Source organism: Struthio camelus, chromosome 5 (assembly GCF_040807025.1).
Source record: "Struthio camelus isolate bStrCam1 chromosome 5, bStrCam1.hap1, whole genome shotgun sequence".
In the NCBI taxonomy this organism is placed as follows: domain Eukaryota; kingdom Metazoa; phylum Chordata; class Aves; order Struthioniformes; family Struthionidae; genus Struthio; species Struthio camelus.
This window is the reverse complement of record NC_090946.1, coordinates 83,262,197-83,289,593: the sequence shown is the minus strand read 5'-3', so window position 1 is coordinate 83,289,593 and position 27,397 is coordinate 83,262,197.

The following is a 27,397-nucleotide window of genomic DNA, read 5'->3' as shown; positions in this document are numbered from 1 at the left end:
CTGGAGCACCACCAACCCGGGGCGGTTCTGCGCTCTCTCTTTTCATCATCACTTCTGTCTTTTTTTCCCAACCTTTTCCGCCTGGCTTGCTAGAAGAAACTGCTCGCGTCAGACTGAAGCGCTGCCCAGCTCGCCCGCTGCGCTCTCGGCACCGCGCTCCTTTGCACCGGCGGAACGTGAGAGGGTCAAACGGCTGAAGAGCTGCTGTTTCTCCCAGGGTTTGATGCCTTGCAGAAAATCCCTGCTCCTGGAGACGACTGATCATATAAAAACTTTAGATTTCATTTAAACAAATTAACAAGTATACTTTTAGCAGAGCCAGCTGGGGTTTGAAATTTCAGTTCTGAGGGAAATCCTGAAAAAAAGCAAGGAATGAAAAGGGTATTTTCAAATCAGAACGGAAAGCTTCATTTCTGAAGTTTCCAGTGAGACAAACACTTTGGGGGAAGAAAAATGGGGGCTATCAAAACATTAGAAACTGTTTGTTTCAGTTTCACGGTGAGTTTCAGTTCAGATGCCCAGTATATGTTTAGTAAACAAGTGTTATACAGTATACTGAAATTAAAGATTTTTGAGAGATAACGTTAACAACTCCTTCCACTGTCCAAAAATTTCCCTGTCACGTTTCTGACGGATAACTGCCATCAGAAAGGCCGCCCACTGGTCCCTGCTTGCAGTTCTCAAGGCTGCAGCACCATCGTATCAGCAAGCACCAAACGTTCATGAAACGGCAGCAAACCAAAAAAAAAAAAGTTTTGACGGTTTTTTAAATACTAGAACCCTCCGACCTGCACGACCGCCCAGGGGTTTTCCATATTGGACATCCCAGCTCTGCAGAGTCACGTGTAAAGCCTCAGCACTCAGCCTGTGCACGTTTGGTGGGCTGGGAGCGGGACCGAGGCAGCGGGTCTGCGCAGCCGCTGCGGGATGCAGCTCAGAAAAGCAGAGCCAGGACCCTGCTTGAGCAGGGAGGTCGGACTAGATGATCTCCAGAGGTCCCTGCCAACCTCAACCGTTCTGTGATTTTGCCTTTGGAAAAAAAGAAACGAGGAAGAAACAGCTGTTTAGAGGTTGCTTCTGTCCTTCGGCAGACCGCAGGGTTTTCTGCGGGTTTCGGCTTTCGATTTGCTCTGTAACACAGTCCTGAAGCTCTTGCAAATCGCCTGTGTCCTGCCGCGCTGCCTTGCCCACCGCAGAGGAGGTGATGCTCCACGCCGCAGCGAGCTCCCCGCCAGGCTACACGATCCCTGGCAAATCACGTTAATGCACCAATTCAGTGGCTTTCGCCTGCCCATTCTGCCAGCCCCCTCGGGTAGTCGGACTCAGCACCCTGGGCACCCGCGGCGCTGCAGCAACCCCCCAGGACGCAGCACCCCACGACCTCAACCTGTTGGGCGCTGCTGGCGTTAGGTGGCCATCCAGAGACATCTGCCTCCCTGCCGGCTCCCATCCCAGAGGCGACCCTTGTGCTGGCTCCCAGTGCAGACGTCTGCACGGGCGGATGGAGAAGAGCTGCCCCAGCCCCGGGCTTTGCCGCTCGGACACCAGCACTTGCATTTCTTGGGCAAAAGCTTGGAGCTCAGGCCCTGCTGCCAACCACCCCGGGCACTTGCTGCGCCTCTCTGCTCCGTGGCAGAGAAGCGAGGTTCAAGCCCTTTCAGGCCCAGCACGCAGCCTGGCGGGCTCCGACCGCACAGCCGGCTTATTTCTCAGACTTCATCTCCTCTTGCGTTTTCTCTAGAATTTGCTTTAATTACCTTTGCTGTGGATCCCTAATGACAACAGCACCCTTACGTTCTTTATTCTTGAGATATCAAACCCAAACACCCTTCATCATTCCTCCTCTCATCTCCTTTGTCTCTTCTAAAGGGAGTAAAATTAAACCCAGGAAACCTTTACTTCAGAGGTATTCACATTTCTGTTTTAAAGCCCAGGTACGCTCTTCCCGTAGAGGAAGTCCCAGAGGGCCTTTCCGTGCACTGCTGTAGTCAAACAGAGTAACAGCCTGTCCGTTCAGTATCTTCCCTTCCCTTAGAAAGGAGAAAGAAAAACTTTTAAGGCTTGTAATATTAATTTTAAAGCTTTCTTCAGCAGTCATTGGCCTAAATAAAGCTGAGTTTCCTGGATTTATCCTGACGGCTCTTGCTCCCCTCCCGAGAGGACAGGAAAGAGCTGAGATTCAGGCTGCACTTGCTCAGGCAATAACAGAAGAAACACTCTTGTTTACCTTAAAAAAACCCACGATTTACCGTTGTTCCGTTAGCCAGCGTGTTTGAAAACGGTTTCTGAAACACCGAGGAGCCATCCCACGCTGCTCCTCTAGGTGTACCCTGGAAGAGCCTCCGCAAGACGCTGCCGGCTGGACGCAACCCCTGCTTGCCCTGTGCCGCGGCGCGGGGACCCCTCCTCTGAAATAAACGGCCGCTTGCTCCATTCCTCACTCATCTCGGCTGGAAGGACAAAACGAGAGAGGAAAAAGAAGAGAAACGGTGGCCACCCTCGGCGAGGGGCTCCCTTGGCGAGCGCGCGGCCACCGCGAGGACCAGCCGCCCTGGGACCGCAGCGGTCGGCACCGACTCCTCATCACTCCTTTTGCCTTTCAGTGCTGACCGACCGTTTTCCCTCTTACCGAGCACCATGAGACCTCTCAGGAAGTCTCAGGGGAAGGGGTCTGCAAAAAGGAAACGCGTCCTAGGCAAGCAAGAGCTGTGGAGCGAGAGCTGCTCCTTCCCCTGCTCCTGGTCCCGGAGGAGCCCGGCAGAGGCGGATGCACAGGAAAGTGCATGAAATTGTTCGTCTTCCCACAGAAGGTCCTACCTCTGGACCCCAGGACCTGCAGGGAGCCCTCCTTGAACGCAGACAGCAGATGGTTGCTGGAGCCTTTCTGAGGTGCTCGGTCATGTTCTTTCAACACCAGCATTAGCCTGGATTTCAGATAACTGTTTTGGTTGAAAAACTCAGTCAGCTTGGAAATAACTGAGGCATTGCATTCTGACATTTTTTCTAGACAGACAAAGTTGATGCTTTTAGAAATAGCATACAATTCCAAAAAACATTTATTTAAAAAGTAAGTAGGTCTAAAAAATAAAAGCAAAATTCAAAAGCTGGAAACAAAACTAAGTACTTTATCTGACCTACAATGACTTCCGCCTTCCAAAAATATGTATTTCTCTACTTTGGAACTGATTAGAGAACTGAAAAATTAAATTTTTATATGGTGAATTTAGCATTGATTATATGAGCGATGATCATAAACAAAACATTTATCCAAAATTACTTTTCTTGTGCAAACAGAAAAAATATTTCTGCTGTCCTTACTCATGCAAATAATCCTATTGGCTTAAGTAGATCTACTTAGCAGAGCCAGGTAACCAGGTTTGGGATGTGAATATAATATCTGAAGAAAAAAATGCTTATTGATGGTTTAACTGAAAATCACCTAGCTGTATTTTTCATTAGCCCTTTTCTAAACGATTTCCTTAGGAAATTTTAAGGACCTGTTCTGTAATTAGAATTTAGTAGTATTCTTGAAATAAAACTGGTTCTTTTTGTCTGCCAACACTCATTGTAGCTCAGCAGCAAGGAAACATTTCATGTGTGTTATAACAGCAGGTCCAGCCTAAAGTCACAGTAATTTATGGAAATCCTGCCATCAGCTCATTTTGTGAAAATTAATCTAATTCATTACCAATACAGCAGTTAGTTACTTCTTCATCTGCTCAGAACTGTGTTTGTATTGACTTCCGACAAAGGCAGCCATCCTGTTAAGTCCAAAGATTATATCAAGATAGCAATTAAATCTGATGTGCAAAACCACTTTCTTTCATTCAATTGTTGGTATTTTAAATAACAATAACCGGATCAGGAAACATTCCTGGACCTCCCCCTGCCACAGAGAAAAACGAACAAATCACTTCTAATCTTTATCCCCTGTCTCACATGAGAAATTTTGCCGTTATTAATTGTATGATCACATAGGTTTCTTCCGAGCATTGCTTCCAGCGCACATCGTTTATTAGCAGAAAGCTCCTTGTGCAGTAAAGCCATGGCTAGCAACTGCAGCAGAGGATCAACGGCTCCTCGGGGAGGAATGAACACATTTCACCTGAAGAAAAAACTCTCGAGGAGTTCTTTCTTCTCAAAATAACCAGATTCACTAAACTCCCACGAGCTTTTATTAAAAATACAAATTTTTGGATGTGCGGTGCGCCTGATCTTGCCTGAAGCCTCCCTGAAAGTGCTCGGGAGCAACGGGGGAAGAGGAGAATTACGTGGGGAAAAAAAACAAAACAGGAAACATGCAGAGATAAAGTCCTGCTCCTCACACAGCCTCTTCCTTCTGCCGGGCGGGCGCTCAGCGGGCTGCGCTGGCCCTCCGGCCGCGGAGAAACCACCCGCCAGGGAGCTAATGGAAAATAGGGGGGGGTCCGTCTACTAAATCTTAATAAAAAAAGACCGAGCGGACAGCCAAAAGGGTCAACTGAGCGCCCCGAAGGAACAAAATCTTCTCGGTACTCCACCTACCCTGAGAAGGAAAATAAACGGGAATCCACACCAAAACGTCTCCAAGCTCCTCACGCTTCCTGAACAGGTGTGGGAGCGGTTGCCGGAGGCCGGCGCTGCCCCGCAGCCTCCATGCCCGCTCGGCGGGACCTTGCCGCTCGGTCGGCAGCGGGGTCTCCTCGCCCTCGCGGTCGCTCCAGACGAACGTGCTGGCTTCGGCCTGGGGTCGGGGGAGCGCTCCTGCCTCACCGCCTAGCGTACATCCTGCCTGCGGACCTCCCCCCGGCAAGCAAAAGGATGGGGGAAGCCCAAGGACCGCCGGGTTGCACAGGAGGCTCCGGCCGCACAGCCCAGCCGCAGCTTGGTACGCCTCTGAGATGTTCCTCTTCTAGGCTGTTCAAAACGCTCATCTCCGTTTCCAAGCAAAAAACATGTAAGGGGAATAAGTCCATCACCAGTCAACAAATAGCCAGCACCGAGCGCTCTGCTTCTAGCACGCCGGCTGGGACGCGCGTCCTGCCGTCGCAACGCGCGCGCGACCCTGGCTTCCATTTGTGAAGGAAAGGTTCAAACCCTGCGGAGTTTTTCCGCTGCTTCTTTTTGGCTGATCACCCTGCCGACCGTCGCCCTACTAAGGCTGCCGCCCCAGAAACCCTGCCTGTTGTACGGGGAAGCCCTCCAGCTTCAGTGAAGCGGCGCCCTGAAAAGCACTTCAGAAAACAACAACTTTTTCAGACGTGTCTCATTCTCAATGCACTACGCGGGCATCTAATTAACGTCCCAGCAGCCCTCCTTGCACAGGTGGGCAGCGATATCGCTCGCCTCCTACAGCGGGGCTGAAACTGGGCCTCCCCGAGCGCCCAGGCTCCATTCTGGGGCTCAGATCCAAAGCCTTCGTTTCTCCATTGCTGGAAGCACCGAATAAGACGCCGCAGGCGAGGCCACAGACATCAGTTGCCACTGCTCTTTTTCATGGAAGAAAAGGCAGTCAAAGTCCATCGGTGGCTTGGGGCCCATGGGGGTGGTGGGGCCACCACAGGGCTACGTGTACTAGGGCCTGTCATTCCCCCATCAGCCGGCTTTGCCTGCTGGTGTCTTCTGACATAGCGAAGGATAATTGAATTTGCACCCTGGTGTATAATTATCAATCTGGTGCTTGATGACATTAAGAAATAATTATTTCAGAATTTAAAATTCACATTTAGTAAGATAGCACTGAGCAGCAACAGTTGGGCCCTAATTAATTATTTTCCAGGCTCAGAGAACAAAAATGTGGTTAGTTTGCAGTGGGAGGGTATTTTTTATTTATTTATCCTTGATGACTGCTTTTGAACAAAGCAGCAAAAAGGAAATTGGGAACTTGAGTCAAAAACAAGGTGCCAGCACTTATTATGTGACTGGGATATTGCACTGCAGTAGCTCCCGCATGTACAAGATCTGTTGAGTTTTCGGCAGAGAAGATATTTACATTTCTGTACCTCATGGGAGAAAGTAAAGACATCTGGCCTGACAAGAAAAGCAGGAATCATTGTGTAACTCATTGCAAAACAAGGCTATGCTCAAGCCCTCCTTGCAGGCTCTGGTACCTCTGCATCCGAACCAATGCTTTCTACACTCCTTCCCCTCCTACACCAAGCAACTGCAAGAGAAAGGGAAGGGAAGGACACAGCTCCTCCGACACCACTCCCAGCCGCAGCCACCGATTAGCCAGCCCTTGGGAAGAAATGGATGAAGACTGAACACTGCTGTTGAAAAGTAGGGACAGCCGTGCAGGAGAAGACACCAGTCACTGAGCATCAAAGTGATGTAAAGCTGCATGTTTCACAGGAAGAAAAGGAAGGACAAAGGAAATATTTCATCCATCGCAACTCATAATTTTCCAATAGGAACACTATACCGCAGAAATTCTCAGGTAAAAAACATTAAGAAACTGTTTTGTCCACCCCAGTTGAAATTGCCAAGATAACTACAATCAGCACTATTTGCCAAGCGATCCAGCTGACTCATCACTACTTAAAAACCTTTAAACTAAAGTCATCCTTAAGTGTTTTGAGACATGTTTCCACTTCATCTGCCATCAGCGAGCTAAAGGCATGCTTTCCTCTTCTCTATCATGAAAGGGATCAAATAAGAGCATCAGAGTGGTCATTTATATTATATTAAATCTTGTCCTGGCTTGAAATTTTATGTTTTTTATTGTCTTGGATGAGTTATTTTAGAAAAGAAGATGGAATAAAAATTGTTTTTTCCTACCCTCATCTATATTAAGTTTTCAATGAATTCACATGAAACCTATTAATTTGCTGCAAAGGAGCCAAATTTTGAAAAGCACCTAAATGGTGCTTGAAAGTCCAAATGAAAACTGGTGCCATAACTCAGGCACTTTGAGCATCCCTAGTCACTAGGTGCAGAATTTCCCAGAGCCCATATGTAGCCATGCATGACTGCAAACCCCGCAGGCTCTCCTGGGCTGGGAACATCCACACCCGCAGCACTGCTCCAAACATGAAAGCTATCAATTTTGCAAGGGCATTACAGGAGCAAGTACTGGGCCATCTCCAGACGTGTTTTATACATTAGCAAAGCGGGAGGAGTGGCTGACATACCAGAAGGCTGTGCTGCCATTCAGAGGGACCTGGACAGGCTGGAGAGGTGGGCGGAGAGGAACCTCATGAAGTTCAACAAAGGCAAGTGCAAGGTCCTGCACCTAGGGAGGAGGAACCCCGGAGGAAGAACCCCAAGCAGCAGGACAGGCTTGGGGGTTGACCTGCTGGAAGGCAGCTCTGCCGAGAAGGACCTGGGAGTGCTGGTGGACAACAACTTAAGCATGAACCAACAAGGTGCCCTTGTGGCCAAGAAGGCCAATGGTATCCCGGGTTGCATTAGGCAGAGCGTTGCCAGCAGGCCACAGGAAGTGATCCTGCCCCTCTCCTCAGCCCTGGGGAGGCCTCCCCTGGAGGACTGTGTCCAGTTCTGGGCTCCCCAGTACAAGAGAGACATGGCACTCCTGGAGAGAGTCCAGCGGAGGGCTACCAAGATGATGAGGGGACTGGAGCATCTCTCCTATGAGGAAAGACTGCAAGAGCTGGGCCTGTTCAGCCTGGAGAAGAGAAGACTGAGAGGGGATCTCATCAACGTGTACAAGTATCTGAAGGGGGAGTGTCAAGAGGATGAGGCCAGCCTCTTCTCCGTGGTGCCCAGCGACAGGACAAGAGGCAACGGGCAGAAACTGAACCACAGGAAGTTCCATCTGAACCTGAGAAAAAACTTCTTCACTGTGAGGGTGACAGAGCACTGGACCAGGTTGCCCAGAGGGGTAGTGGAGTCTCCTTCGCTGGAGATACTCAAAACCCGTCTGGATGTGATCCTGGGCAATATGCTCTAGAGGACCCTGCTTGAGCAGGGAGGTTGGACTAGATGATCTCCAGAGGTCCCTTCCAACCTAAACGATTCTGTGATTCTGTGATTCTGTGAAAGTCAACAGCTGCTGAGTTAGCACACAGCAGAACCTGGGAGAGTGACAGTTTTTCCTTGCATTTAAGTTAGGAGGTATCTAAATGGCAAAGGGTGGCATATATTGTATTTGCAGTGGCTCCTGCTCTGTATTAGGATGAGAAACAAAGGATAACAAAGTAAAAATAGAGTAAAACATTCTTGCTAATATAGCTGAAATAAATTGAAAATAAAATGTTCCCACATCTGGTTACAACTCACCCAAGGGACTAATTTCACAGATCACTATCAGGAGGCAAGGGCGGAGAGCTGTCTCCATACATCTGCTCTAGCTAATACTCCTAATGCCTTAAAAGTTTTTGCCTTCTGCTCATATATAATCCAGAGCAAGAATGTGAAGGAAGTAGTCCCTTCTGGCTTAAATACTATGGACAATATCTTGCCTTTCCATTTATAACAACAGTATTTTGATTCAATACATATTTCCATTGTTTTGAGAGAGAGGCATACCAGCAATGCTTTCCTTCTGCCCTTTTCTCAAGGATGGGCCTTGATCTAGTCGTGCTTCTGTGACACAAAGCTGCAAATGCTCTTCTACCCTGAGTCCCATCCTTGAGCATCAGGCAGGAAAGCAGCCTGCCTCTCTCCACAGGCTCTGTGTTGCCCACAGTTTGGGAAAAGGGTTGCCGCTGCATCGACCAGGTTTCTAGTTGTAAAGATGGGGCTTTGGGTGTGCCAAAGAAAGGGTGTGACTGGAGCCGCACCATGGTTTGAGCCCAGGCCAGAGGAAGGATCATTCTGCTGATAGCAGAGAGACAATTAGAAGGGTGAACAAGACATTCATCCTGGCAGATGTTCAAGCTGCAGTAAGTGCTAGACAACCAAGTAGGGAGTTCATCCAAGCAGCACACAGATGAGAGGGGTGGAGGGGAAAAGGGATATTTTGGAATTGTCACCATAAAGGCAATCTAAAGTTACTGCCATAACGAAGTCATCTTATGCCAGTATCCCCTTTGCCACATAGGATCTAAATATCTATCTGGAAGAACACAGGAAGGTCTGACATGCAGAAGACAAGAGGATTTTGCTAGACCTTAAGCGAGTCCTGGTCGAACAGCCGGGAAACCCACAGCCGATCAAGTGAATGCCTCAGCGGGTCAGTCTAAAGGTGTAACAAGGGCTGCTTCACAGGGATTCAGAGCACAGTCCGTCAGCCCGGCAGGAAGTACATGTTCTGTCACCGCCATTTTAAGTATTATAAATTGATTCATAAAGCCTGAGGTCTGTTCTTAGATTTCTTACCAATGAGAAAGTGGTAAAAGATAACAAAAAGTCTGAGATAAGATTTGCTATTGAGCTCAGTAATGGAATGGCAAATAAATAAACCAGAATTGTTACAAATATGAGATTATACACGGAGCGGTTCCCACAAAGCAGCAGTGCAGCGTAGTACCAGCCATGCTCTCCTCCTCACCTCTGCCGAAGCGAAGCAGCACACTGCCTCAGCCAGCACTGGAGGCTTCCTGAATTCAGCAACAGAGGCACAAAAAACATCCGGGGAAACAGGCAAATGGGAACCTCAGGAAGTTCAACAAAGGGAAATGCCAAGTCCTGTCCTGGGGATGAACAAGCCCAGGCACCAGGACAGGCTGCAGCTTTGCAGAGAAGCACCTGGGGTCCTGGTGGACACCAAGTTGACCATAAATCAGCAATGCACCCTTGCCGCAACGCCTTCTCTAGCATTTGTTGGTTTAGGATAGCACCTACCACAGAGCCCAAAATGCCCCTCTCCCACCTTCCTGGTTCTCTTCCTCTGCAGGGCTCTCTGCCGGCCCAATCCAGCCTGGTTGGCATTGGTCAACCTGCAGTCAAACAAGTCCATCAGCAGTTATTCACCTCCATTTGTCCCCACTTGCTCCAGGCTGCTTTGTGCTACCTCCTTGTAAAGCAATTTATCAAGGTGTCTGGGTATTCAGGTGTCCGTGTCAGTGCATTCAGGTTTTTGATGGTCAGAGGACACTCCTTAGGGCAGATAATTCCACATTGCCCTGGTTCTAGCCAAAATGTGCCTCAGCGCTGCGAGAAACGGCCATTTCCACATACCCTCACACATTCATTGCAATTTTATTTGGTCAGATGTATTTAGGTATGCAAAGACAGTTATCCCACATCATAGCGCTTTTTATTTGACCAACAAGGGTTCAATAGCTGATCCTGACTTTGTTCAGATACAAAATTTCACTATAGTTAAGGAATGTGGGTATTATCAGTTCCCATCAGTGATATTAAGTTTGGTTCATCTTGCTCTAACCGCTACCCAGACACATAATAAACAGTTCTGGCCCCAGAGGATGAGAAAGAAATGGGCTCAGAGGCCCTGGGCTTTGCAGCCTGTCAGTGAAGTGCCACAAGCCAGGCATCCTGGTCCCCAGAAAAGACCCCAGGTGATGTGTATGGCAGAATGGAAACTTCCGCTTTGATAATATTTAACTGCTTCAACAACGTAAAAGCAATATAATAGAGCAGAATGTTAAAATATGCAGGTAGAAGATTCCTGAAGAGGCCACGTGGTCCACTCGCTGCCCCAGGGAAGTATCTTATAGGATGTCTAATCGTAAGTCTTCTCAATGAAAAATTTGAAATCACAGAATCACACAGAATCACAGAACGGTTGAGGTTGGAAGGGACCTCTGGAGATCATCTAGTCCAACCTCCCTGCTCAAGCAGGGACCTCTAGAGCATATTGCCCAGGAAATAAAATGAGACAGCTGAAATTATTTGTTAGGTACTTTTTTCCCCATGACTGTGAAAACTGTCAAAACCAGAACCTCTTCAGAAATTTGCTTGATTGACACAAATGCACTTTCTGATGGAATATTCTTGCCCGTGAAACACTAGCTCTCCTCTCCTCCTTCCCTAGGCTTTCCTGCAATGCCTTAGACCCCCTACATCACTCAGCGACAGCAGAGACTTGCTGTGGGCGGAGGAGGAAAGGCAATGGGGCAGCGCTGGGCCGCCTGCTACATGCACGCTGCTAAGAGACTTTGGCAGGTGACGAGAGACGTGCCTGGGAAGGAGATGACGTGAAGAAAGGCTGCCCAGACCCCTGAAACAAGGGTAATTTGGGAAAGCTCTGTGCCATCATTATTCATAGGCAAAAGGATGCAGTTGCCTTTTTTTCTACACTTCTAGGTATTGCTAGTTGGTCACCACACCACCTTGAAAATGTCTCGCTGCTCAAAATTATTTTGTGAAGCCCAAATTTTGGTAAGTGTTGTGGCCCACTCATTCACCCCCTTCTCCCTGTGGCAATGCTTCCTGCAGCCCCGGTGACAACCCAGAGCAACGTCCAATTTGGTAGAGTTCGTCAGTGCTTCGATAATGAAACTACAGCACTTTTAAGAACAGATTTTAAAATAATTCCTCCTAACCTCACTGATTAACATCTGCTCAGTTCAGAGTTTAAGTTAATTATTCTTTTAAAAACAGATTTTTCTGCATAAGCTTTAAATTATTTCTGTCATCCTCACGCAAATCTTTTACAATATTCAGGAATTCCAGAATCAGGCTGTGGAATCAGTTTGCAGAGTCTTTGAAAAAAATCACAAAGAAGGAAATATAGTAGATACCTTATGTCAATGCAAAGGCATTAAATCAAGCTCAAAGGCGATCGTTTTTTATAATGTATTTATATGCAACATTTATGCTGCAGCCTGAAATCGGTATACTTGTAACTATTACACTATAAACTTTCACAGTGGTTTTAGCTACATTTTAAAAGCATAGATTTTTTTAGGAAATTTATGTATTCATTTTACCTCTGTCGATGCATCCGTATTTCATAATTCAAAGCATTTCCTATTGTATCAGACAGACAACAATTTAAACTTTTAAGATTTTAAGATTTCTAGCTCAAAAATAGAGTTCCAGGAAGACCTAAGATTAAAAAAAAAGCTTTCAACAGAAGTTTCATAAAGAAATTAAAATAAATATTTTCCCTTTAGCTTCCTTTGAATGAAATCTTCGCTTTGCTTTTGGGAACTGAAACATTAGTGAAATCTGAGATATCATCTCAGATATCATCTCTCCCGCCTGTTTTCATTCTTACCAGTAGGTACTATGTTGTCTTCAGTCTTTTCAAGAAAAATTCTGAGTTTTCTTCAGAAAACTCAGAAAACGGGCATAAACTCCCAGTCTTCCATAGCTTGGAAGCATCTCTGACGCAAATACGCCTTGGCCAAACCTCAGGAACATCTCAGGAGCTCTCACTCTCCGCTGCCTTATGTAAGCAGGATCCTATACTCTTAAAAAGCTCTGAAGAAGGAAGCCTCACTGGGGGCCTCTGCTGCGTGTCATATATGCCACCACCCTAGAAACTGGCCAGAAAAATACAAAAATCTTTTGACCTTTCCTGTCATGCAATGCTTTCCAAGCCTCCTCTTCTTACTACTGTTTTTTGGATTCTCTCTCATTTGCTTATCAGTGTAGTTCGCAAAACTAGATGCAGCACGCTAGGACTAAATCACATCAGTGCCACCTAATGATATTTCAAATCCTCACAAAACCGATCTATTAGTACCTCTCAGAAGACAATCTTTTTGTGAGAGTACCTAAGTTTTGACTCAGCTTTGCTCTGATCTATAGCTCTCTAATTGTTTCTAAGACACCACTGAGCAGAGTTATTGGAAAGAGACAGGCTGGACTACCTATGGCAAAGCATGAAACTTCTGCTCCTGCAGCAAGTAGGAAATAAGGACAGAAAGTGTCCTCTGAAGTCATTTAATACAGTTGTCTTATCCTTCCCACAAAAATGACTGGATTTCACTGTTTTTGGCTTCATAATTGCCCACAGGATATCCACGTCAGAATTCACTCCTCCAAAGTTTAAAAGGCTGCTTTCTCATCAGAATTGATTCATGGCCAACCTGTACCCTTTTTTTGGTCAGCATTGCCCATCAGCCTAAATAGTTATTTTCTCTATCTGTTGTCCAGTCTCTTCCTCAGAACATATCTGTGCCGAGAGAGCATCTCCCTCGAGCCCCTGGTGCTACGCCGAGGACGGCCATCCCGCCCAGCACCTGGTCCTGACACCAACTCTGGAGGCATAGTCATGCCTCGCAGGAAAAGCAGCTTCCTCCAAGCTCTGCGCGCTGTCCCTGCATGCCTCCTGCTCACCCGGCGGCAGCACTCATGAGGACTGACAGCTCCATGCATTTCTGAGCCCAAAGTTGCAGCTGGTGTTGGTCCAAGCCTTAAAAAAAAAAAAAAAGGAGGTTCTCCGAAGGCAGCATAGATACAGCAAGGCAGCTTCGTGCAGCACAAGGGGGAAGGACCAGGGCCTGCATCGGACCCACTGCCGAACCGTCCCTGGCCACACGGGTAAATCAGATCACAGTAGCAGAGTTTTGGACCTACCTGTAAAGATGCAAAATGTTGCATCCCAATATTGAGCTCCAAATACTTTAGTCGCTATTAGTGACTGCAGCGTACTGCTGGCTGCAAGCACAACAATTAAAGACCTGAATAGTGCGAGAAGTTCCTGCCACGAGCCAAGTCTCTTGCCCCAGGATCTAAACTTGCCATTTTCTGTGATATAGCATCATCAGTGCTGCCTATGTAGTTTTGATTACAGGCCACAGGAGTCTGCAGATGTTGAGCTCGCTATAGGAGGGCTCCGCACTTGTGCTCTGAATACCGAACCATATGTCGCTCTCAGATGCAGGGAAAAACCTGCATGACAGTATCAGGAAGGGAGGCATAAGCCCCATGCACAGGTTTAAAAATAAAGAGAGAAACAAAGGAAAAAAAGGGAAGCTCTCAGGAGGAGAAACTTGGCGAGAGTGACGCATACTGCTGGGAAGGAGGTAGTATTCAAAGCCATCTATGATGAGCGAACAATCCGAGGCCCTCCAGAAAAGCAGACTGATGTTGATGAACACCAGCTTGACAATTTTTCCAGCAAATAGTCTCATTTGTTAATTTTTCTGAACAAGTTAATGAGCAAAATATGAGAAAAACTTGCTTTCAGAAGTGAAACATGCTTCCCAAAAATATCGTCACATGAAAGATTGCCATAGTTTAAGCAGAAGTGAGCTAGGAATATTGAAGCTTTCCCTGCTGCTGACAATTAAATGGAAACACTTCATCTGCAGTTCAGCAAAATGTCCTGGTAAATTCTATCTGCAAATGCTTGGTGTTTTAGGGTGTTTCCATCCGGGCCGGTGCATGGCGGACGGCCGACCCCGTGGCCGGGCGGGCGCGGGAGCCACGGGGAGCCTGCGCGCGGTCCTGCACCCGGCTGGGGCCAGGGTGCTCCGTTTGCAGCAAGTCTGACAGCCAGTGCTCTGCCATTCAGTGCCTGACAGTACGCAGCAACAGACCGTCTAGTTCAGGCCCGTTTACTTCATGCGACAGGAAGGCAGAAAGAAAGGTGGTCTGCTATGTTTTATTTTCTAAACACACAGTGGCAAGGATTTTATCTATTTTAGGCACCCACTAAATTTTTGGTATGGGAGATCGGAGGCAGAAATCACTGGAAGGAGCGCTGAAGGTTTTCAGTTCAGGGTTAGAGATTTCCTGCGCAGTATAATTCTTCAGGCAACTATGAAGTGAGAGATCTTCTCACTTGGCTCCGGGAACTATTATTCTTCTCAGTTTAAATACGATGTTACTTAGCCACTTTGAAACCAGGGAAATATGTGAGTTGTAAAGCTAATAAAAGCCACTCAGCACTTCCGAAATTTAAGAAGAGCAAAGCAAATCTTGATCGTAGCAACCCTGGCAATCCAGCAGTAATACAGGCACAACACTCCTTCCCAAAGGAGCTCCAGTGCGCTCCAACAGGCTTTTACTACATGCGCTTTTTATCTACTCTGGATTCCTTTTTCCACCCTAATACACTCACAAAGGTTTTCAGGATAAGAAACTTGTCAAAAAAAGACCATACAGTAACATACTCATAGACTTTGGTCTTCTGGAATTAGCAAGTTAGGCTATATGCTTAAATATATATAAATATTAGAGCAGCTCAGAAGATTGGGGTTTCTTTTACATTCGTGTAGCCAGAGTCCAACTGTTGATGTTAACTGTACTGTAATGTTGGTGAGATTATTGTGAAGAAAGTGGCTTTCTACCCTTAATGCATTCACTGCAGCTACGCTGAAACGCCACTAAAGTAGTACTGACTATACGATACAGGCTTACAGGAACTTAGCAAGTCTTTATTGCATCGGGGGTTGGAGCAGCCCAGTGTTGAGAAATGAATGCACCTGAGCGAAATGCTGGAGTGGGCAGTAGATACTCTCCCGGCCCGTCCTGCAGGGGCCGACGGAGGTGCAGCTCCAGCACTGGGCAAACACCGCTCTGATTTATACACAACTACACTGGCATCAGCTCTGCTTAACCAGCCTGAAGGACGTGGGTCAGAAGAGACTTCTGCTCAAAGAGGCGCCAGGATTGTGGCTTGCCCAGGAGATCAAGCTCCCTCATCGCAATGGTTCCTTCTGTGCTTCTCATCCGCCAGGCTAACGTGGGAATTTAAACCTACACAACGTCAGCTTCTAAAGAAGACAGCATTATATTTTAAAGCAAAATAAAGCCTACGGAAGCTCGCTACTTGGCAAGACGGAACCTATCCTCAAAACTTGTGCATACGTCTACGCTCATTAGTCTCCAAAGATATTATACACAGAAATCATTTGATCCTCTTAGGTGTAATGTGACTATGGTGTTTCAGTTTAAAAAGCATTGCACAAAAAGCAGCTTTCACCTTCAAAAAATTGCTCTCTGGCACCTCCCCCATATGTGCATGTCCTTCTCTTCAGGCATCTATATATACACGCAAGCATCGCAGTATGTACTTATGTGTTTCTATAACCACACCACAGAAAATAATTTGTTCAATTAAAATATAACGAACTAAACACAAAACCATAAGCAATCTGCATACTGCATTCTTTTTTAGCCAACAAAAAGAGTCTTCTTTCTTTCTGAGTGTGCAATAGAACGATTAAGTATGTTCAGTTCATATTCTTAATCCATTTCATAGCTTTTTTAAAAAATCCATCCATGCCTGTTGGCAATCTGCTACTAAACTCTCCCAAAACTGACTGAACAACAGCATTAAAAAAGATATTTCTCAGGAAACACATATCCCTTTTTTTTTCATTCCTTTTCTAACCTCATCTGTTCCAGATTTAAGCCGTTCCCTAATGAACTTGAAAATTAATGCATATATCCAGCTACCAGTTTGGCTTGAGTATTGCAGTAATTCTGCTGATTTAATGCCTAGCATTCTGTGTAATAAACGCCAGTTAGACCCGCAAGGAAACCTATTTTCAGGCAGCTTCTGTAATCTTTACTAAGTCGGAGGGGACCAGTTCACTTCGCCTTTGCAAGCAAAGCATTTTAAATTGGCTGCAGCTCTCCAAAGACATCAAGGAAAGAATGAGGAGCTCAACACATTGATTTCTTCTCTCAACCTCTGTCCTACAGAAATACACAAAACGTTTTGATCTTTGAGTCCAGGAAATAGCCCCATAGGTCCTTCATATAAAAGAAACTACGGTGAGCTCGTCCTGCGCGGTGTGCTCCAAGCCCACCGCCACCCCTTCGAGTCTCTCGAGCCTTCTCTGAACTGCCGCATGTACCTGGAAGTTTTAGTCCTCATAAAAGAGGTTCTGTTTAATGGATGCTTTAAACTTCTGCTATTTGGTATGAAAAAAGCATCTGACGGTCGTTGCGCATCCTAGTTTACATGAGGATGAAATCATGGCAATTTGCCATTTTCTTTTTTAAGTAAGCTGAGTCCCTGTGCCCCTTAGCTAGCTGCTATCTGTGCAAATGAGAGATGAACTCACTAGTTTCAAAAATGCATCAGGGGATGAGACATTTTGGAAAAGCTGAACATCCAGTATTCTCCTCATTAGACTACTCATTTTACCTATTTTTTGTGTGATATTATGGATATTATTACTGCTTTTGAAACAGAGTAACAGGAAAATACTGGGGAGAAGAAATGCCATTTGAACTAAAGGACAAAAGCATCACAGGAACAAACGTGTACAATGGAAAAAGGAAATTCTCTCAGCGCTCGTCTGAAGACCATACTTGGGGTAGAAGGTGTCAAAGGGGGACCATACTTGGGGTAGAAGGTGTCAAAGGGAAGATTTAAAGGTGTAGCGTGTCAAAATGTAAAGGAACAGCTCTTAGAAGAGCAGAAAAGCAGCAGGCGTGACCCCAGACCCCACGGACCGGGAGCCTGGCTCGCGCGCACGCTGGGATTGCACCAGTGAACAAAGTTGCAGAACACGGCTCTGCTGCACGTGCCACCAGCGTGCTCAGAGCCCCTCTGCTTTGAAGTGCCTATCACTCCGCTCCAGGGGCTCCCTAGTCCGCAGGGGAAATTAAATAAGCCAGGCAATTGGACGCAGCTCTGCAAAGTGTAACGCAAGCTGGTTTCACTGCAGCCTTCTGGCCTTTTGTGGGGGTTTGGTGCCTTCTCTAACCGAGCTTCTGTAGGCTAGGTTGGAGTCAGGTCAGTTTGCTTCACAACGTGCTATTTTGTACCTGTGATGGTCCATGTGCATCACATGTGCCTGCTTTCTCCTGTATCGTATGGGATCCTCCCCCTGCCCCCATTCAGCTCCATCTCTCCTCTCCCTCCTTTTCCTCTTTCTCTTCCTCATAGCTGCAGGCTCGTCAGCTGCTACCGAGCTCATGGCATTTTTCAGAAGACAACTGAACTATTCTATTAATTTTATTTGTCTCTTCTCTTCCTCCTTGCCCTAAAAAGAGAGGTTATTTCTCTTGGTATTCTTCCTAAATCAATAAATTTATTCAGCCCATCTGCTCTGACTTCAGCATGCACTCCTTCAATTTGCAGCTATTTGTTAAAATACCAGAAATGTAATTATTCCAAAAATGCCACACGTGTAAGCGATACTTCACAGAAAGAAAGAAAAATCCATCAAGGCAATGTTTAAATAGTTTAAAATCTAAGTTTACCTTGTTAACCTGAAAAAAGGTACCAAGAAGGGGACCGGCAAGGTGAAGTGAAGGTCTAACAGATGGCAGTGACACAGAGGGACTCGTAGTCAGATGCTCAGCCATGAAGCAAGGAGGAAGAAGGAAGACAAGATTTCCAAAGCAGTCTTGGGGATGCAGGTTCAGCCAAGAAATATAATTTTATTTAAGTGTCGGACCACCCCGTGCAGTGGTGCCTGGGCAGGAGCTGGGGCTCGTACCCTCTCCGTGGACCATCTACACTTGACCAACAGGCCAGAAGGAGCTCCTCAAAATTCCTCTCGTGATACTGAACTTACCACTCTTCTCATTGAAATGTTAAACCACCGTGAAGTGCAGAAAAATTCATTAAAAATGCGCATTATCTCTTGGAGAACTTTAATTTGCCCTGGCTAGAGGACTGCTGATTTACTAGTCTCTCCTTTGATGTTTCTGATGGTACAGACACTGTAAATAAACATTTCTACCTCCTTGCATACGAAAAGCAGTATGCGTCAAGGTGGCAGTAATAAGGCACGAGCAGCGCAAGGAAGTGGTGGAGACGTTCACGGCTTGTCCTCCCCTCCCTCATCCCGCCAAGCGCGCCGCAGCCGCACCGCCGCGAAACGGGGACACTGGCTGTCACCATAACTCAGCGTCCCAGACTGGGGGGGTTCTTTGGTTTTTTCCTCCAAAGCGTCAAACTGATAGGAAAACGGCAACGAATCAGTTACAGCAACCGTGTTTGCAAGGGGAGAAGTGTTTTGTCGTGCTGTTGGGGGTGGTCTTGCCAGGCTCTATCTCCTGCCCGGTGAACAAATACCCGCCGGAAAAACGGGCAAAGCTTCCCGTGGGGGTGCGCGGGGGGCACACGGCAGACCTGCCCGCGCAGCGCCCCCGGGACGCCCGCCGCCGGAGACGACGGCCCCGGGATGCTGGAGGCCCCAAGGGCAAACGGGGAGGGTACCACTGCTGCAGAAGGCTTTGCGTTCGAGAGGGAGTGACCCGGGAAGCTTGCGTCAGACGGAAGCACCTCTGCCCCAGCACAGACAAGCTGCAGCATAGTTAAACATAGACGCTGGTACAGAGGGAAAAATACAGTTTTAGAAATAGATTCTTATCACGGAATTTTATAGTTTTGCACTTTCGCAGGCATTATCCTGGAGCAGTAGGACAGATTTGTGCCCCTATTCCTTCCTTTAGGAGTGAACTCTGAATATTTCTCAAAGGACTCTTGATTCATATTTATACAGATTTTACCTTTACAGATATACTTCCAGCATTACAAGCGAACGTTGCATGGAATACAGATTACCTTCTGAGTTTGAATTTTTCTGTTTCTAACCTGTTTCTTCCAGCCTACTTTCCTTCTTCTCCTAGCTATGCTGCTATCTCTTTTCCATCTAAAATCACTGGAGCTTGCTCACTCTAATTTTCTCTCTCTGCATTTGTATTTTTAAGAACAGAGCTTTGATTCCCTACTATTTTATCTCCTTCCTTTCTTCCAAGCGTTCCTGCTGGGGAGAAGATTTTAGTTTCCATAGGAAATGTGCTATATAAATAAATAGTCAACGTTAAAGATTCCTACCCAAACATGTAGGAGGAAAGTATGAAAATTATCCTTACTGGATCTGCCAAAACTTAACGTAAATCACAAAGAGGAAAAACTTGCAGCAGAAAGAAAAGCGACACTCCAGAGTCCCACCAAAGCAGGAAATCCTATCATAGCTACTGGCATCACCGTAAGGAAGTCATTTGACCTAACGACACAGAACTAGTTTTCTTCGTAATCCTCCATGCTTACTTGTGAGTACTGTGCTTGTACATTCATTTTAAAGGGATTACGGCAGCTACCCACAAACAGCCCCTCAGCAGCATTTAGACCTTTTCTACAAGCGGCGAAATCACACCGTAAGTGCAAACGTATAAACAATTCCTGCAGACTCACTTCACCAAAGCACCGAGACCGGGGTTTACATGTAATTCTGTAAATTCCAGAATTCCAATTTTAAAATGATCTTAATGCAAAAGTAAAGGTCCCATTTTAATAACGCCATCAATATTTTGAAGCTTTGGGGCTTGGTATTTCAGTGCCATTCAGTAAGAGACATAGCTGTTGTCTCAAAGAGAGTTTCAATTCACTGGCTGCTTTTCTCCGACAGATTCACATCAATATTCATGTTTTACGCTCTGTGTTAGCGTAGATGACCCAGTTCTATTGGGTACGTTCACAAACAAGACACCAGCTACTTGCCTCATCGCTGTAACCTGCACTGTCACATTGGTACCTTTTAGCCCGACGCAGTCTTAGAGCGGTTTACTAACAGGTTAGGAAGAACTTGCAAAGATAGTAATTTCCCAAGGAGTTTGCATGCAATTTCCGTGCCAGCTTCAGCCCGGTATTGTGGGTTCAGCGTTACCTCGTGCTCCGCGCACGAGCAGGAAGTCCGGGAGGGCTCTTCTAATTCCTGCAGGATTAGACCTGTTTCCAATAGGATGGAAAAACTCTCCCTGCCAGCCTGGCAAGACGAGTCCCCGCGTCCAGGCCTCTGCGAGCGCCGGCCCTCCGCTGCCCGAGGGCAAACTAGGGCAAACCACCTCCCACGTTTTGTCTGTTTTATTCAGATGCTGCTGAAGAACTTGGGGAGCGCTATCCCTCCTTGACGCCACGGATCTTAGTGTTGCCAGCAGGTGGAGGGAGGTGATCCTGCCCCTCTCCTCAGCCCTGGGGAGGCCTCCCCTGGAGGACTGTGTCCGGTTCTGGGCTCCCCAGTACAAGAGAGACATGGCACTCCTGGAGAGAGTCCAGCGGAGGGCTACCAAGATGATGAGGGAGGGGACTGGAGCATCTCTCTTATGAAGAAAGGCTGAGAGAGCTGGGCCTGTTCAGCCTGGAGAAGAGAAGACTGAGAGGCCATCTATCAATGTCTACAAGTATCTGAAGGGGGAGTGTCAGGAGGATGAGGCCAGTCTCTTCTCCGTGGTGCCCAGCGACAGGACGAGAGGCAATGGGCAGAAACTGAACCACAGGAAGTTCCACCTGAACCTGAGGAAAAACTTCTTTCCTGTGAGGGTGACAGAGCATTGGACCAGGTTGCCCAGAGAGGTGGTGGAGTCTCCTTCCCTGGAGATATTCAAAACCCATCTGGATGTGATCCTGGGCAATATGCTCTAGAGGACCCTGCTTGAGCAGGGAGGTTGGACTAGATGATCTCCAGAGGTCCCTTCCAACCTAAACGATTCTGTGATTCTGTGATTCTGTGATCTTCTAACCTCCAGCTTGCCACGTTTCACTGACTGAGCCCTGGGTACGTGGCAATCCCACAATCACCTAAATTTCCAACAATATTTAACAAAATGAACTATGTTTTTATAAATGTCAGCAACTGCATGTTGTTTCTCCACCTTTTCGTTGTTGACCATTTTTAAAACTAGCTGTCTTTTCCACAGTGTTGTTTGCCTGGTTTTTCAATATTAGGCAGCTTTTACATGAAAAAATATAATATTTTCAAATGCTTCTCATTATATTCTTGATGATCGCTTTTTGCAGAAGATCTGAAAGAGGAAGCCTTGTTCTACCTTCAGGTTTTAATGTTTAGTTAATTGTACCTATTCAGCGTATATCCTTCCAAGAGAAATGGTCACTAAATTCTAGGGAAATTATAGAAATGGGAAGAAAGACAGTGAAACGCATCTTGGATTTCTTTTGGCTTCATTTTTAGTTTTTCATGTTGGAGACCAGCACTCCATCATAAAACACCTGTTAGACTTACTGTAGCATATTAACTTCGATTTGCTATTAAACCTCCCAAATCTTTTCATGTTATGGAAGTTATATTAGAAAGACGAACTTGAAAAACTTATTTCAAAACTTGTGAGGGATTTTAAAGACTTAACTGAGCAGCTTTCTCAAGGCTCGAGGTTTGCAGAGAATCTTATTCTCTCCTTTAACAACTGGTTCAGGTCACATCCAAGCAGTTTCGTCTGGCACTTACTGTAGTCAGACTTGGTTAATCTGCAAATCTGGGTGAATAAAGAGCTGAGGACCTAAGTATCTCATGAAAAAAACAGCACATGGTACTGGATTTTTAAACTTTAAATAAGAATAAAATCAAAAGCTCATTTGTATATAACGTTAATCAGTTTGGGGTCTTTTTTTAAAACCTTAGCTACATTCCCATCCTCACTGAAGTGAACTTGATAGCAGTCTCTGGGGAGAATCCATTAATCTATGCCAAGTTTTTCAGCAGGATAACACTGCTGAAATATGCATATTCATGTATGTAAATATGTAGATGTAATTCAGTACATAGGTACTGCTAGCATATATGTTGAAAATTCACAGTGTCCATAATAGCTAGATCAGGTCTAGCTTTGTTCATGGGTAAAACCCCAGCGGTCTAGAACAAGACATTTCACGGCAATAAACCCATATTTAGGTTGGCTGAGGCAGAGGAATCTCAAATGAATAACATCAAGATTTGTAAAGACCAGTTTCCTGGCAAAAAAAAGTGTCAGAATGAACAACTGTAAAGCATCGTTTTTTGTGGTGACAATGTGGCAACAATTCAATCTCTGCAGGGATTTAGATGGATTGGGACCAGGCCAAGGAAGCACACTGGACATCCTGGCATATTGTTGGACCAGGGCTTCTACTCCACAGGAAGAATAAGAAATAAATACACATATGTATATTGCAGAAAGCATTTTGCTCTCTTGTGAAAAAAAAATGACTTGTATGCATTCCACTCAATCAAAAAACTTCCTTATTTGTTGACTAACTTAAAATATTTTCCTTTGAAACACTAAACAGCATTTCGAGTATGATGATTCAATATACCATTACTGGATCACTCAGATGAACGTTGAACTGACATATTTTGGATTTAGGTGATAGCTTGAAACACTTTGAAGACTTTGCTTTTGAAAAATAAAAACATTTTATTGTGATCAAAGCAAAATATTTTGGTATTTCCAATATCCTTTTGCTTTTTTTAATAATTTTTGTATTCTGTGAGGATTCAAGAAATTTCAACTTTATCTTCCGTTCAATAAGAAAATAAATATATGCCTTGGAATATCTTGGGGCATAAATTATTGATTTCCCTTGAACACAGGAAAAAAACTTTAGGATGCTTAGGAAGTATCATGGAAAACATAGCACCAAAAATATGATCACAACCCCCTAACGGGGGGCCTCATCTAGATGCTGTGTACTGGCCAGCAGTAGTCCTCTCTACCACTAAAAGCGTGTCGCAGAACTAGAGGAAGTTCAAAGGGAAAAAGGAATGACAAGGCCTAGGAAGTCATGAATCAGCCCCCTGATTTTAATGAGTTGAGATGTTTTATTACAATGAGGATACAAATTAGAGGAGCATGTTAAAATAGGATAACTAGCAGCCTATAAAGATTAAGTGAGGGTTTTCTACATACAACCTCCATAACACCAGAGTAACAACATTTTTTAAACAGAGGGAAGTTAATTCTGTCCTGCGCTGGAGATAGTTAAGCCTTTGAAGGAACGGAGTACGCTGTCGTAACCAAGACAAGACCCTAAGACGTCAATCAGGACCAGCTTGTCTTTTCCAAAGAAATGGCATCTATACAGATAAGAGGACTACCCAGGATTAAAACAGCAGATATTTCAAACCAAAAAAAAGGTCACTGGTAAGGGTTATAAATCTTAAGGGCCTGACTCAGTTCTGAATTTCTAAGATTAGGAAGAAATTTCCATCGGAGCACACAAATCCATAACCTCTCACAGCAAGGGGCCGTGCTGTTGCTGTAGGCTGGTTAGTGCTGAATACCTTTAGCAGCAGGTACTGAACAAGAGGAGCTCTTTCTTTAATCCAAAAGAATAATCTTGGGCTCTTAATTCATTGCAGGTGCAGCCTATTTCTTTGCAAACTTCTGCATTGCTTAGTAACATTAAAACACATAAGCTTTAAACGCACTAAATAGGAGCAATCTTATCCTTGCTTCCCTGAGTAGGAATGAATTCAGCTTGAAGGTATGTAAATTGTGATAATTTAAGTCACTGTTTTTTGAGTTAACTGCCAAAGAACACAATTTCTTTAACGTGAGCCAACTCATTTTCAATTTATTTTACCCTAGGTTCTCAGACTCTGCACGTTTTGTTGGATTTTGCACAGACTGTTCTCATATTTGCAGGTGAGAGTACTCTGTGGCATTTGTGCTGTAGGTTTTTTCTTTCTTTTTAATATAATCACAAAAATCATTGGACAAGTTATTTACACAGCCGCACAAAGAATGTGAAACACTTGCAAGCTGAGTTAAAATTCACGTCACCTAGGGTTTTATATTATATTTTTATATATATATGTATATGTATAATAAGTATCTGCTAGCATGAATTAATCATTACACAGCAGAATGAATTTATTGTTTCTTGCAATTCACAGAAAAAATAGAGGGGGGAAAAAAAAGATTCTTTAGCAGTGATGACTGCAATGTGAAGTGAGCTCTCCTTTTGGCTCACAAAGGTGTTTTCAAATTCTCCCAATTTAAATAACCCATTAGGCAACTTGCACGTTTTCTGGCCTTTTTGGCAGCTGGATTTTCATGGACTCCTTAAAGCCTCCTGTGTTTTTCCCTAATTGGGCTCAGTCCCATGGGGCACCTGACAGCCCCGCAGCGGGAACAGCCGCACCGTCGGGCTCCTGCCGAGGAAGGGACAAGAAAGTGCCAGCAGGACCCTTAGAGCTTATCTGAAGTGGGCAAGTAACAAGATGGTACTGTAATTTGTCAATTTAATAATCCAAAAGTCTGAATGAATATAAGCTATACTGGCTGCAATTTAGTGGATTTTGACTTCATTTCTGCAAGGCTCTACATTTCTCACTGTATTTTGTTGCCATTAGACCTTTCTCTGTTAAAATGTCCTGCTGGCTCCCCTGTTGTTATAGTCCTAACCGGTAATAAGGCTGCCGTGACAAGGGCACCGTGGCTCAGTTTTTGGTTTCAGCCCCAGAAAAGCCGCCCCGGGGTAAATCTAGTCCTGAGCATGCAGCTCCCCAAGGGGCTGCCAAGAGGCAAGAGCCACCAGTGAACTAAAGGTCTTGTCAAGTCACCATCAAACCGCTGGAAGGTCTAAGGTCCCAACAGCTGGCTGTTGCGCATTAAAACAGCCAGGACCTTTGTGTGATGCAAGAAATCCCAGAAACTTCTGTAGCAATTTGTTCAGGACAGGGGATATGTGGCAAGAAGAGGAACTTAAACGGTGACTATGGAGAGCAACAGATTGTACTAATTTCCAGCACTCGGAAATAGGCTTCTTCTACCCCAGCTGTCACTTCTGCCCAGCCAAAACCTCCCTTTCCATCACTGAGACTTGGGTGGGATTTGCTGCCATTCGCAACGCACGGATCATCCACTCAAACCCCACAGCAGCAGCCGGGCCAGGGAAAGACAGCACTAGGAAACACATCAGGCAACCCCAACGGCACCAGAAAAGACCAAGGACTTGATGCGGGGGGACCCAGAGCACCAGACTGCTGGATTTGCGAGCAAAGTTGTCTGCAAGCAAGGAAGCAAGAAAGCAATCTCTGTAAAGAGTATAGATGAGCAATTAATATGATCAAATGAAAGTACCATGCCTTTCCTATTTCACTTGGTCTGGAGCATGAAAACAAGCAAAGTGCCTGGATTCTTGATGAAGATGTTGGATAACTGTTAGAGCTGCAAAAAAAAAAAGTAGGACTTCAGAGAGAGGTGGTGCTATTGCTGCGTTTGGGGGGTTTTAACCCAAAAAAGGAAACATTTAACGAAGAGAGCCCTGAGCCTTGTGGCAAGCATGCTGGCGAGCACCCCGGGGATGAGCACAGGCAGTCCCGAGCATGCAGCAGCATCTCCAGAGGAGCCTCTCCAGCCCCAGAGCCCCAGCATCTGATGGAAGCTTTTATATGCAACCAGAAAGTGGGTCACTGCGGCAGCGCAGCCTTGTGCCATCCAAACGGCAAAAACATCGCTGGGCGGTCGGTCAGCAGGGAGCCGCGAGCATCAGAGTCTCTGTCAGGATTACAGAAAATTTGTCAATCACTGATAAAAAGCTCTAGCAAGGCAGTAGTCAAAATAGGCAGCTACTGGCTGGGAAGTGCTACAAGCTGCAAATATTTGTGAGTTCAAGGAATACAGCCTGCTCTGCAAAGAGCAAACCGGGGGAAAGGTGCTGCGGCAGGAGAGTGAATTAACACAGCTATGTTCCGTAGGGAAATAATAAAGAGCAGCATGAATAAAGCAGAATCAACTTGGGTGCAAATCTTACTGATTTGGGGAAGAGTTATAGAAGAGGTTTAATGAGGAGCCTGTTGCTGCTGGGAGACTGCTATTAACTCCCAAGGTCAAAATTGGATATCTAGAGAAATCTATAGAATATTATTAGAGCAGTAAATACCTCAGAGAATTACATTATAATGGAAAATCTGCAATTTCAAAAGGCAAATTGGCCACCTAAGGGAATTAGCTAGAACCATGCATTTAGGGACCAGAACACTGACAAGATATAAAATTACAAAACTATCTGTAACTGCATCTCTAGACTGAAGAAAATATGTGCAGAGAAAGGCTCTGGATTGCCATAGTAGAAGGACAGCTGCTGATAGGAGACGACTGCAAAGTAGGGTGTGCCACAGTACTACATCTCCAAAGAGAGAGCTTGTTTCGGCAAGCTCAGGGGCTTTATAGACAAGGAAGATGAGGTAGATTCCACCGACCTGGGCATTGGTTAATCATGTGATACAGTACCAGATTCAGAACTATTACATACAGAGGAAGATGGGATTGTTAAAAAAAATTACTTGGGGGTAATGACTATTTGCATGAAACATGACGGCAGGCGATGTTAGGAGAGGGCTATTGCGCTTGAAGGACTACATTAAGATCGGCTGCGTTACTCATTTTATTCCATATTTTGAAAAGCGTAACTGTTATCAAAAGCAGGAAAGCATTAGTGGCATTTGATGTCAGAGCTGGAAAGTATTACCAGTGAGGATAAAAATCTTACTACCCTAAAAAATTAATGTGATGACTGCAGGGACAGGATCTTGTGTGATAATGTTCCTCTAAATCACAGCATTTGGGCTTTTTTGATTTTCAAGAAATAGGATTTGGTTTACTGCTCTGCAAGGCACTTTTTTTTTTTGGGGGGTGGGGAGGGGATTGCATTTTACCATGAGATAGAGAAACACCATGGAAAAAAAAGTCTCCACCTGCTTTGCCAATGACTGTTTACATCCTTTCATTGACAAGGCTTCAGGCCTGGGCGCAAGTTTTGCTGGGTTCCAGAACAGCATCTAACACCACCACAAAATACCTAAGTGTTGTTATTGTTATTCCCAGCATATGGCTTGCTTTTGCTTTATATTTGAGGAAACAATGAAGAGGATACTAGAATACGTAGTCTGTTTGCCATAAATACATT